Here is a 13261-nt window from a genome sequence, read left to right as displayed (position 1 = left end):
AGTCAGTTGTTAATCCAGTCCTGGGTGTTTGGGATTAATCGTTACAGGGTTGTTTTGGGGGTTTCTGGGCTGGTTGTTAGAAATAGCGGTGTGACTTCCTATAAGTCTGACTTATAGGTAGTAAGTAGTAGGCTGGTTCCAGGCTGGTTGCTGGAAGTAATAGATTGGTTTCTTGAGTGGTTTGTGGCTCAGACTTCTAGTTTACATATAGTCTGACCGTTATCCATTTGCACATTTCAGTCTCTCATTGGGCTCTGGAGACCTCACCCCAATGGGGACCAGCAGGGGCTCAGGCTGAGGAGGACTGTGCCTGGCAGCAGCACCACCAGACATAAAGCTCAGATGCTTCTAGCAGCCCATTCCTACAGGAGGACAGTGTTCACAGTATTAAATATGGATCTGAGCTGGACTGGGGGCAGAGCAGATGGAAGGAGAACATAATTCAGCAAAGCAACGAAAATTTTTGATAGACTAAAACTCCTATGAATACCATCTGTTCTATCGATTTCACTTTCGTTGTAGTGTATGATATATCTATGAGTGTAATTAAGCAGGAGTCCTTAACCTTTAAAAAATATTAGCTAATAGGACTAGGTTTAATGTTGGAATATCATCTACGGCCATGCCATCCTGAACAAGCCCGATCCCATCTGATCTTGGAAGCTAAGCAAGGTCGGGTCTGGTTACTTCTTGGCTGGGAGATCACCTAGGAAGATCAGGTGCTGTAGGTGTAAAAAATTTTTTTAAATTTTTTTTAATTAAAAAAATAATGTTGGAATATCAATGATAGCCTCACATGCAGTGTTCTTGCACATACCCCACGGTTCTTAATTAAAGTAATATGGATTTATATGCTCGCTTCATTGTAAGAAAAATAATTACAAAAATCTAAATTAAAAAAAATGTTGTCAATATTGTGACATTAAAGTAATAAGCATCAAATATACAGATAATGAACATGGGACCGAGAATTTTCTTGAAGAAGAAACTATTCCTCTTAACATTGTATTTTAGTTGAAGATACCATCAATGAAAAATAATTTACTTAACCTATTTAATAATTATTTGAAGATGCCCAGAAATTGATGTGGGTCCACCTCACATGTACCAATATTGTACTTATAGTTTGCCTATTCTGAGCAAGGCACTGTCAATGTCATTCATTCTTCTTTAAATATTAAAATTCTCTCTGTTACAACCACTGTGTTATCTCATGAAGTGTTTTCTAATAACGTTAGAATAACCCGACGCAATAGATATTATTATTATCCCCATTTTACTGGAATGGAAATTGAGGTTTAGAGGGGCTTTGAGATTAAATCAAAGTCACCCAGCTAGTAAGTGTGAGAGCTAGTCTCAGTTTTGTCTTCCTCTTCAAAGCTTTGCCCTTCCTATTCTTTGTTTTCATGTGACAATCTTCCTTAATGAGATTCATCAGATATATCAGAGCATATACAAAAATGCGTATTGCTTCAAGATATTTACTTCAGGAGGCTAACTACCTATTTCAACTTTGAATTTTTATGGAAACTGCCTTCAGAGCCTGTCTACAAGCTGGAGAAGACAGTGAGTCTCAAGCTTGCAGTCAATCACCCCTCATAATGAGTAAGCAGCTGCCTTCTTCCCACAAGTGAGTTTGGAGGCATGAAAAAGCCTCACTGTTCTCCCAGATAACTCTCTCACCCATTGGGTGAAGCCTGAACTCCCTCAATAAGAGCTTAATTCTTTTTAATTTAAAAATCTGACTTGTGTTAAAGTGAAAAACTCTCTAAGAAGAATAACAAAGGATCTAAACGAAAAATAGAAAGCCGGATGGCCTTCACTGCAATCTATACTGACGATCTCTTATCCTATTGTAGAGTGCTCATTTACTCACATTTTTTCTCAGTTTGGTTCCTAAATTTGAGGGGGAAAAAAAATCCATGATGAATTGTTAATATATATGTCTATCTTCAATGTCTTGCTTGCCCAAGGTAATTTGTATTTTAACAGTAATCATCTAGAAATATATTCTGATTAATAAAGTTTTGAAGCCAATATTAGAAAACACTTTTGGCAGAGGTGTCTTTCCAACCTGATAATCTTTTTTAATCGCTTCAATTCCGCTTCATCTGATTAGCATACGGTTTTGGATAACCAATCCAGTTTCACGTGGAAATTTGTCTTCTAGATAAAAATTCCTAGGAAATTTCAATCTACACCAATTTTTTTCAACAAGAAAAAAAGTGGAGTTACTGTGAAATTTTTATTTAGCATGAATAGAAGTCTTTCAAAAAATAAGTATTGATACAATTCATTTATTATTCTTTATAGAAGAATTATTCATTTTACTACCTATAACAGAAACTCCAAAAAAGTCTTATTTCCAAAACACAAAATATATGTTTTGGAATTTAGAATATGGATGTTTTTATCCCCTTACATGACCAAACAGGAAGGCCTAAGCCCAAAAACCATTCGATTTAGTGCCTAAACAATCTTAAATACTTGTTAAATACTCCCTTCCCTTTGTACTGCAGAAATTCACAGCAGGTACGAATAGAAGAAACGTAGCCACATCTGTGTTTGTGGGACTGGGACCCAAATCAAAATGGACCATATCATATTTCCATTTTGTTGTTTCCTCAAGTTTTGTCATTCATTTAACATTTTCTGAATACTTATGAAAGATATTTGATAACAATGATTTCTATTAAAGAGGCACAATTTGGGTTATATATTTTGCTTACTCTGTTTCTGTCTTGGTGTGAGTGGCAATGAAAACAGATTTATTCTCACACCCAGGCTGTAGTGATCAGTATTTGAAGCAAAAGGAAAAAACAAATCTATAATCACCCTACTTAATCTTTAACTTGCTTTTGTCTCTATCTGTGGATCCATAGTTCAGAATATTAAGAGATGTTTTTAAAAATTGGAAAAAATAAAGCAAAGACAGAGGAAGAGAAAAGAAGAAAATAAAATAAATATTCTAAAGAGGGTTGTACCTGCTTACAAGAAGGCAAAAAAATTAAAAGCAGTCCCCCTTTGCCTTCCATCTCTCAAGCACATGGTTAAATAATTTGCAAACTGCAGGGGCAAAGAAATTTTGCCTTTCTTCATACATTCCCCTCTCCTGATGTCTCAATAACCAAAGTAAGTTTTTTTTGGTTCATCAAATCACCTCCTCAGATTCTATTTAAATGACATTAACATTTGCCCACTGGGACTGACCGATATTATCAACTTACTTGACAAGGGCTATGAAATTTGAGACAGACTGTGGGAAAATGTTGTCTCAATAGATAGTACTATATTTCTGTTCCTCTTTTCTGGGCCAGAATGTCAGTGAGATAAGTCTCTGAATCCACACAAGTTACTTTCCCTGCCTAGGCAGCACATTGCATGGCAGATGGCCGAGTGCAGACTAATGTTCTTTAGTAACTTAAGTGTAGGATGGAACCAAACCAAGTCATTATCTTCACTTTTTTTCTTCATCAGAGAAACAGCCTGGAAACTCATGACTCCATTCTTAAACAGTGAAATATCTTTTCAGAAACTCCTAGGTAATAAACCAGAGAGAGACTGTATGTATTTATCTCTAAGTTACAAAGAACGTTCTATAAGAGCAGAGGATTTTGACAAATTAATATTTTCCAAGTGATATTTTTTCTTTCCTTGAAAAATGTTTTTATTATATCTCATACATACTAAATAGAATATAAAATTATTCTTTTGTGTATTTTTTTATATAGAATGTATGTGGAGAAATAGACAATGCCAATACAGAGAGCCCTCGTGTACTCCTAACTGATCACCTCTCCCTTCTCTCCAAGGGCAATCATCATCCTAAATTTATTAATCATTCTTTTCTTTTCACAGGTTAACTTCATATGTATGGATCACAAAACTATTTACTGTTTAGTTTTGCTAGCTTTTTAGCTTTACATAAATAAAATCACACAGTATGCCTGCTTACATGATTTGCATCTTTCACTCAATTTTTTAAGATTCTTTCTCTCAATATTTAAGATTTAAGGTCTACGTTGACACTTCTAGCTTTCATTCACATGTACTGCTATATAGCATGCTATTAATACACCAAATTTTATTTATACATTTTATAGCTGTTGAATATTTGGATTTTCTCGTTCTTGATTCCTCACAAATATGCAACTATGAACATTTTTGTACATGTCTCATGATGGTCATATGGCAGGAATTCTTCCAGGAGTTCTAAATACATATTTTAGCTTTACTTGGATGGGGTTAAACTGTTTTTGCAAAGAGGCTCTACCAGTTAACTCTCCCACTAGCAGTGAATGAGGTTTCCATTGCTCCATATCCTTTCCAAGACTTAGTGGTACTTAACTTTTAATTTTGCCAGTCTGGTAAGTATTAAATGGTATTTCATTTGAGTTTATTACTAACAAAATTAAACACATTATATGTTTATGAGCTGGTCATGTAACCTTTTCTATGAAACTCTATTCAAGTCTCTGACCTACCCACTATTGAGTACATTCGTATGTGCTTTACTACTTGATGAGTAGGTGCTCTTTATATATTTACAGTACCAACTATTTGTTAGTTGTAAGCATTTGTAATATCTTCTCCTGGGCTTCTGTTCATGTTTCATTTTCTTCAAGGTATCAAATTTGTTCAGTTTAATGTGATAATTATAATTATTCCATTCATGGTTTGAATTTTTGGTGTTTTCTCTAAGGAATCCTTTCTTACTCAAGTTGTGGTTCAATATTGTCTTCTAAAAGTGTTATAGTTTTGCCTTTCACATTAAAAGCTTTAATCCACTGGACTGATTTATCCAGTTTGCCCTCATGTTACCAATTTACATAATCAATAACCAGGAAACTAACATTAATACTCCAAACTAAACTATAGAATTTATTAAAATTTCATCAATTTTCCAAGAACATTTTTTTATGATCAAGCCCCAAATCCAAAAATTACACATCTCATTAGTTGTATGTTCTTAGTTTCTTCTAATCTGACAGTTTCTCAGTCTTTTCTGACTTTAATACATTTCATGAGTGCTGGTCAGATATTTTGTATAATGTACCTCAATTTTGGTCTTTCTGATGTTTTCTTATTATGAGAATAGAATTATGCATTTTTTTTGTTAAGAATATCATAAATGTGATGTTATACCCTTCTCATTTCCTTACATCAAGGGGTTTATGATGTCATTATCTTAACCATGATCACTTGGTAAAGACAATGTCTGTCATGTGTCTCTACTGTAATGTTATTTTTCTCTCTGCAATTGAAAATATCTTAATAGAGATAGTTTGGATTATGTTAATGTCCTATCTCTTCATACCTTTTCCCGCCGATCTTAATGTTTTGCTTGAAACAATTTACTGAGATGTTTGCCTAATGTCATTCCTTCTACATTTATCAATTCGAATTCTTTCATAAGAAAGGGCTATCCCTTATCCCCACTTATTTATGGACTTGATTATTAATTTATATCAGTATGGACTCATGAATATCTAGTTTAATCTATGATTATAATCTAACACTATTATTAAGTATTTTATTTCTCAGATTGGTCCAGTTTTGGCCATTGAAGCTTCTTCACTTTGATTCCTATGTCCTTTTAACATGCCCAATCCTTTTTTATAACTTCCTTTCTTTCCACAAGGTACCACAAGATTGTCCAGGCTTATTTGGATATTTCTTGCTCCAATCCTGTAATTAACCACTTCTCTGAGAATGCCTAGCTCCCCTTATTGGATAATGGTATTTAGAAACCAAGGTGTTAGGTTTGCTTATTGCTACTAGGGTGCCATGCTCCTAGGCCTCTCAGCAGACAGAGCTAGCAATGTGTATGTATACTAACTCACACTTACATATACACATCTATATTTATTTCTATACCTATCTATTTGTGTATATACGTATATCTCAAATACTTTGAGTTCATACCGATACCTCTGATTCTAAATCGACACAAAATTCATTTCAGCCTTCCTCTTTTTCTTATTTTTAATATCTCTCTCTGATAGAGATAAATCTGACTCTCAATATCTACAATTCATTCACTTATTCCTTCAATGCTAATATACATATAAAGTGATCCCAGAGTTTCCAATCCATAGGAAACAGGTTTACTAACTTGAATACAGTTTTTGTCTACAGGGTTTTTTTTTTCTTTAGCCGTATAATATCTGGTCAAAATATACTTTTCCAAAGTTACTCAGATTAGTTCTTATCTTCCCCATCCCCTTCAAAGAGGTGTTATTTATCTGTAATAACAAGTAAGTTTATCTGTTACTTTATACATTCCATTTTGGGATCTCTACATCCTGACTGATTTTATGTTTTTTGAGTATATGAAATATGACTACGGTTCTTAGAGTCAAAGCTATTGAAAATTTATATTTAGAGAAGAGCATTAACTCCTCCTCATCCACACAATTCTATTCCCGTTTGTCCCTTCCCTCCACCCGTTTTCCCATCTACCTAGTTCTATCTTTTTTCTAGTGATTATCTTAATATATTTACTTTTTTTTAGTGCCCTTAGTACCTTGTTTTCTCATTTAACTTTTTACTATCTAGTTTATCAAGTTTGTTTTTAGTATCCATTAATGTCCATCTATACAGCAATAGGTTTTTTCTATTTTCTTCTTTTTCTCCCAATTTTTAATTGCATTATTTCTGCTTTGTCATAGTATGTGACATTTGTAAATTCATTTTCTACCCTCATTACTTTCACTCAGTCTTAGATGTACCTTTATATTTTTTTAAATGCTCATCATTAGTCCTTTAGCTGAAATTGTTCCCGTCACCACTTGGTTGGATAAATTTCATCCTCTAGCAGATTCTTCAAAAAGAGGTAGTAAGTACAGGATTTCCTCATTTCTTGTATGCTGAGAATTGTTTTTCTATAGCCTGAATAACTGACAGATACTTGGTTAAATAAAAAATCCTTGGCTTTCATTTTCTACTGATTTTTTTTAAATGTGCTCTCTTGTTGCCTTTGCTTTATGGGTGAGTTTTCAAAAGTCTAATGCCAATCCGACTTTTGCCTTTGAAAGTTATTGGGATGTTTTACCTAATGGCCTTGAGAAGTTTATCTTAATCTTTGAAATCTAATAATTTATTGGTAAGTTATTTTGGCTTTTATATGTAATTGTATCATCTGAGATAAATATTTTCTTCCTTTCTCTCTTTCTGTCTGCCCGTCTGACAGTCTTACTACACAGACAGGACCACTTTCTTGATTATAGCCCAGTCCAGTCCCACTCCCTATGAATAATTCACTATAATTCCTGGCTCTGTGCTCTTGGTTCTACTCTCTGAGTTATCCTATAAGAAATGGCCCAAAGTTTCAGAGGAATAGATTTCTAAGCTTGTTCCTTTTGGCAGTAATTTAGAAATACAAAGTCCTATTTTCACTTTGTGCTGGCTCTGCCCCCTTCAGTCCATGCTAGTGTAAACATATATTTAACTTACCAATATAAAATGCTGAGACAGATGGCAATAAATTAAAAGCATACTAAACACTTAAAGAGATAATTAAGAAAATAAGCAGCTTTAGGCTCTGATGCCAGGCAGACTTGGGTCAAACGCATAATTTGCCACTTACTAGCTCTGCAAACATAGTCTCATGTAAGTTCTCTTTATTTCAGTCCTATCATCCTAAAATGTGGATGAGGGATGTAAATGAGTAAACATTTAAAATATTTCCAGGGCCTGCTACATAGTGAAAACTAAATACATTTTGGTTATCGCCAAATGGTTGTTATTCCTTCCCACATAGCATTCATATTTTTCATGAACAAATTAACAAGATCAACAGCAAGAACTGAGCAGAAAGAAAAGAACTCCAAGCTATTTAGCCACTTTGACCACATTTTTTAAAATAAGTATAATAAATAGTGGTAGAAGTTTTCTTGCAATTTTTGTTTCATTTTAGTTTTTAGGTAAAAGCAGCACCATCTAATAAAAAAAGCACTAACCAGAGGTTAGAAGTCTTGGCTCCTCATACTGGCTCCTTCTCAGCCAGGAACCACTTGTAACTCACAACCCTCCTGAGGCTTATTTTCTCTATCTGCAAAGGAGAAATTCTATCCCTATCCTGTTCTCTCTCCATGGTTATTGTCACTATCAAATGAGACAAGGAAGCTGTCAAAAGAAGAAGAGAAACATCACTGAGCGCCTACATGTGCCAGGTCCTAGAGGTATATCATCTTGTTAAACCTCTCAAAAACTTTGAGCGGGAAGTATTATTTGAACAACTTACATACAGTAAAACCGAGACTCAGAAAGCTTAAGTGACTTGTTTTGGGTTACTTGCTAAATGAATCTAGATGTGCATCCAGCCTACACATTTTCTCATGACATTACACTTAAGAACAATCGTCCTCTTGGAATTATTATGTCTGGGATTGTGTTAATTAGGCTGAATGAGGCTGACTCAGAGAGACTGAAACCTGGAAGCAGGTGGGCTCACTGAGGTGGAGGCTGGAAGGTTAGCCAGAGAGCCATAGCCAGGGTGGCAGTAATACAGTCAGACAGGCAAATGTAGGAAATCTAAATGGAGAGAATAGAATGTCTGGATGGAAAGGCATCCACAAGGGATCCAGAGGTATGGAAGCTTGCAGGCAAGGCAGATAATTAGCTCCAGCATAAGGAAACCAGCAGTAGATAGTGGGACCTCTGCCATGGATTAGAGATCACAAGGCAGGAGAGATTTTTTTATCTGTTATGCTCACTGCCACACCCCCTATGACCAGTAGATAGTAGGTTCTCAATGAATAATTATTGGATAAATGTGGGAGTATAAGAATAGAACAACAGTGTTCTAGATAGTGAAGCTCAGTTATCAAAACTACAAGATCATTTCCGCTTAATAGTCTAAATGACTTAGTGTTGAGTCAAGAAATCCTGTCTTAGAGGGATCTCTTATTGAAAGTCAAAAATTGACCTTGTAATTCAAGTTAGGTTAAACCTGACTTCAATGGGAAATCAAGTCCACACCTTCTCTCGGTTTTACCTCACATTGTTTCATGAAAGTTTTCCCTGTCCTGATCCTATTTCAGCTGTCTGTAATGCTTTTCTAACTACGACCTCTCCTAGATTAGTAAGCATTGGGCATCCTGATACATTCACAAATGGACTCTGAAAATATTCTTTTCTTTAGTTACTCAGGTCCTCATTCTCAAAGTTCACCTTAGAGGAAAGATCCTAGCTCTTAATTCCAGCTGATTCTCCTGGAATTCAATCTGTGTTCCTAGAGGCTCAAGTTTCTGCTGGCCTTTTCATTGATCTTAAACCCAAATTCATAATTCAATGCCCTTTTGGTACAAAGCATTGCCATTACTGTTAAAAAAAAAAAAAAAATGGAGGTGCATCGTTACCTTTCCTGGTAGATAAGAACTTCCATATTGACTGCTCCCTGAGACTGGACCTAAGTCTATTCCTTGATCTGTGTGCTCATGGGAAAGGACTTTGCATTACACAGTCCCATCTTCAGTTTTCACTCTCTCCCCTCCATCCCCTCCATGTCAGTGATAGGTCTCTCCTCTCTTCATCACTAAACTTTGGCAAGAGTTGCCATCTTATTTCATGGCCAGACTGACCATTTATGATACACAAGTGTCTTTCTCCTGATAATGGTTCCCAAATATGAGCTTGCTTACTTCAGAATCTCTTAACTCAGTATAAGATAAGGTCCTACAAACCATTAGAAAACTATGGATTTTAGTTTGTGGGAATTCATAATCTGCTCTGGTTATTGAAAATAGAGCAAAATAAAGGTCTCTGTGCTCTGTTAGTATATCTATCCCTAAACACTGAGAAAATAATATACAAGCTGAGGTAGAAAAATGAGCTGGTTAACGATGTTGTAAAGGAACATTTAACCAGCAGTCATCCTCTGTGCAGAAGGAAAAGAAGGGCCTTTATTAGTACAGAGGATTTACATTTATTTCTCTGTTATAATCTGAGCTTAATCAAATATCCACTGGTTATATTTATATCTATCCAACACAAAATAATTGAGAGTAAAAAAGCATTCTCTCTCCTCATTTTAATACCTAATACAGAATGCAAATACTTCAGTAAACTATTTAGCTTAAGATCAAATTAATCATAGCCATTTCCCATATTAGCTCAGAATATGTCAGACTAAAGAATAACAGAATATTAAATTACTATATATTCTAAAAAGTGGATAAAGGGAACCACTCACTAAGATGATTTGGAGAGAGTATAAAAGGCAGAATTCATCAGTAAATTTATACTTCAAATTTTATTTAATGTAAAGATAAAAGCATTTTTCTTTTCGCCCAAATATATTTTTTCATAGAGGACCCTGACACATTTTTGCCCCTCAGAAAACTACTGCATATGGGGAATAAAAATGCTAATAAAAACCTTTTGGATTCCTTTTAGTTTCTAACACACACTCTAGAGTTCATGCTATGGTTATCAGGAGAGATCTATGAAAAATAAAGCTGAATAGAACCGCAGATATTCGACTGGCTTAACTGTGTCATGGAGGGATAAAACCAGAAATGCCATGTGACACTGACTGACAGAAGTGAAAACTGATAAAGAAAACACACTAAAGAAAAGATAGTGAAAAAATTAATGAGGTCTGTATTCTACCGTGGCCAAGATCAGAGAAAACTGATATACATATTATATATTTCAGCAAACGGGTAAGTTCCAGTAGCCTCTTTTAACCTTTCTATAACCTTGTTCATACAATCTTGACGACAGGTAATGAGGGTCACCTGGAGAGATAACATTTCTAATGGTACAAATTATATTCTTGATGTCCTAATACCAAGGCTACAGTCCAAATATTGTACAGTGGATTACATAAGGTCATAAATTAGAGGGAAAAAATTGAGGACTACAATAAAACTTTTAAATTACATTCTTTTTAAAAATTATAGTAAAATATGCATACTATAAAATTTACCATTTTAACCATTTTTAAATGTATAATTTAGTGTTAAGTACATTCAAACACTTATGTACAACCAATCTCCAGAACTCTTCATCTCATAAAACTGAAACTATATCTATACCCATTAAACAATTCCTCATTCCTCCCTCCCCAAGCCCCTGACAACCACCATTCTTTTTTCTATCTACATTGATTTGACTATTCTAGGTACTTCATATATAAGTAAAATCACATAGTATTTGTCTTTTTGTGACTGGCTTATTTCACTTAGCATGATGTCTTCAGTATTCATTCATGTTGAGCATTTGTCAGAATTTCCACCCTTTTTAAGGCTGCATAGTATTTCATTGTATGTCTATACCACATTTTGTTTATCCTTTCATCCATCAAAGAACACTTGGGTTGCTTCCACCTTTTGGCTGTTGTGAATAATGCTTCTGTGAACTAGTCTTTCTATTTTAATACTGTTTAACTATACCTCAGACCCACACTCATGAAAAAACTGCTATATCAAGACACTCACATTCTCATTAAATGGGAAGACTAACCACAAAATTTTAACATAATTTAATATATTAGCAGAAGACATCTTTTAGAAAGGCAGAGTCCCCAAACATTGTATTTCATCCTCAGAAATTTTTCTTGTTTTGTGCTTTTTGTTGTCGATATTTTTTATTTAAATAAAAGCTTCCATTGTATCATTCAAGAACATTTTATTAAGTCACTATTAATACACTCAACACCTATTGGTTAGTCTTGTCAATGCAACATGAGCCCTTGATTCTTAGGAGAGATAGCTAACTACCTGTTTCTCTGAAAGAAGAGAAATCTACCACAAGTTACCATTATATCCTAAGATTAACTGAAAATAGGTAGATTCGAAAGTGATTTTTTTTAATATAAAGCCACAAAAGAAGAGAAATATAGGATTAGAAAATTCTAGATATCTAAAAACTAAAATGTAAGAGTATCGGAGGATGGATAAGCATTTTTAAAAGGCAAACTGCTATAAAAGCAGGTACTCAAATTACACTAAGTCACTAACACAATTGTTGGACTGGCATGGCTACTGTTATCTGTGTGAATCCATGAAAACATCTGCCAGAAACAGAGAGCAAACTGTGACAGGATTCGAGATAGTAGCCCCTGACTACAAGGTAGATTTAAAATTCCTCCAATTTTAATGAATCTCAGTGTATTTTTATGGTGCTTAAGATTAACATAAAAGGATTGTTAAAAATAACTACTATTAAGATATGAATCAAATGATTAAATTTGGAACAAAGAAACCACTTTCTAACCAAAATAGAGACATGGTCTTGGTATATTCAGTGTAGAAATCTGACACTGATCTTCATCTGTTCAAGCATGTGTGAACTTCACAATTTTCATTTCAGTGTAAGTGTCTGATCAACACTGACAAATGTATTACAAATCTGAAATCCCAAAAGGCCACTAAAGGTACAGAAGAGAAACTCATATTTATTAATACCTTTTCTGTACTGGGCACAATACAAGATGTCTTTATATGCTTTTCACTGAAGCCTATAGCAACTGTGTAAGGCAGGCAAGATCAGCTTCATCTGTTTTACAGATGAAGAAATCTGAGGCTTCGAGAAATTATGTAATTTTCCCTGGGTCACACAGCTAGTAAGTGATAACGCAGAGATAAATATTCAGCTCTGAATCTCAAACCCACACTCCTCCTTTAATGTGAGCTTAAATTTTAGAAACTCTTCCTTCAATATCACTGTACTAGATGGTTGCATCTCAAGTGATTGTATTATTTTTAGCTATAACTTCACAGAGATTGAAGCAATAGAACCACGTAAATCTAATCATTGTATGCTAAAGAAGAAATGTGAAATTATATATGTGATGTTTTTTATTTTCTGAGCAGCTTCATCATTCTAAATTATTAACTATTCTAGAATGTAATTTGAGGTTTTCTTTTGCATGTACCATTTGTCATACAGTAGAATCACAAATTGATAGTGTTGTAGGAAGGGATGTGTCGATCATCTTATTTTGTTAATGTCGTCTACATTTGATGTCTATAAAAATTTTTTGAATAAGTGAAATTTTTTGAATAATTGAATGAAGGTACAAATATGAATATAAATGAAAAAAAGTGATGAAATGGCATACAATTACTCTGGGGGTTTCAGAAGTGTCAGGAGTCCCATTTCAGGACTAAGGAATCAGAAGATTTTCTATGATCCACTAGATCTTTGAAGCATAGAAAATCCAAGAAACAGTTAAGAAAAATCAGATCTATCATTTCCTTTCTTGAAAGTTCAGTAGTACTGCAGGTTCCTGCTCAATGAAAGTTAACATACC

The 13261-nt window shown here is 34.4% G+C and overlaps 1 pseudogene; it reads left to right on the top strand.

The window, feature by feature from the left end:
• The first annotated feature begins 612 nt into the window (after positions 1–612).
• LOC112481467 lies at positions 613–731 on the top strand (annotated as a pseudogene).
• Positions 732–13261: the final 12530 nt, after the last annotated feature.

The sequence above is a fragment of the Pteropus alecto genome, unplaced genomic scaffold, assembly GCF_000325575.1.
Source record: "Pteropus alecto unplaced genomic scaffold, ASM32557v1 scaffold72, whole genome shotgun sequence".
In the NCBI taxonomy this organism is placed as follows: Eukaryota; Metazoa; Chordata; class Mammalia; order Chiroptera; family Pteropodidae; genus Pteropus; species Pteropus alecto.
Note: the sequence above shows the minus strand (reverse complement) of the source record. Positions and strands in the feature narration are given on the sequence as shown.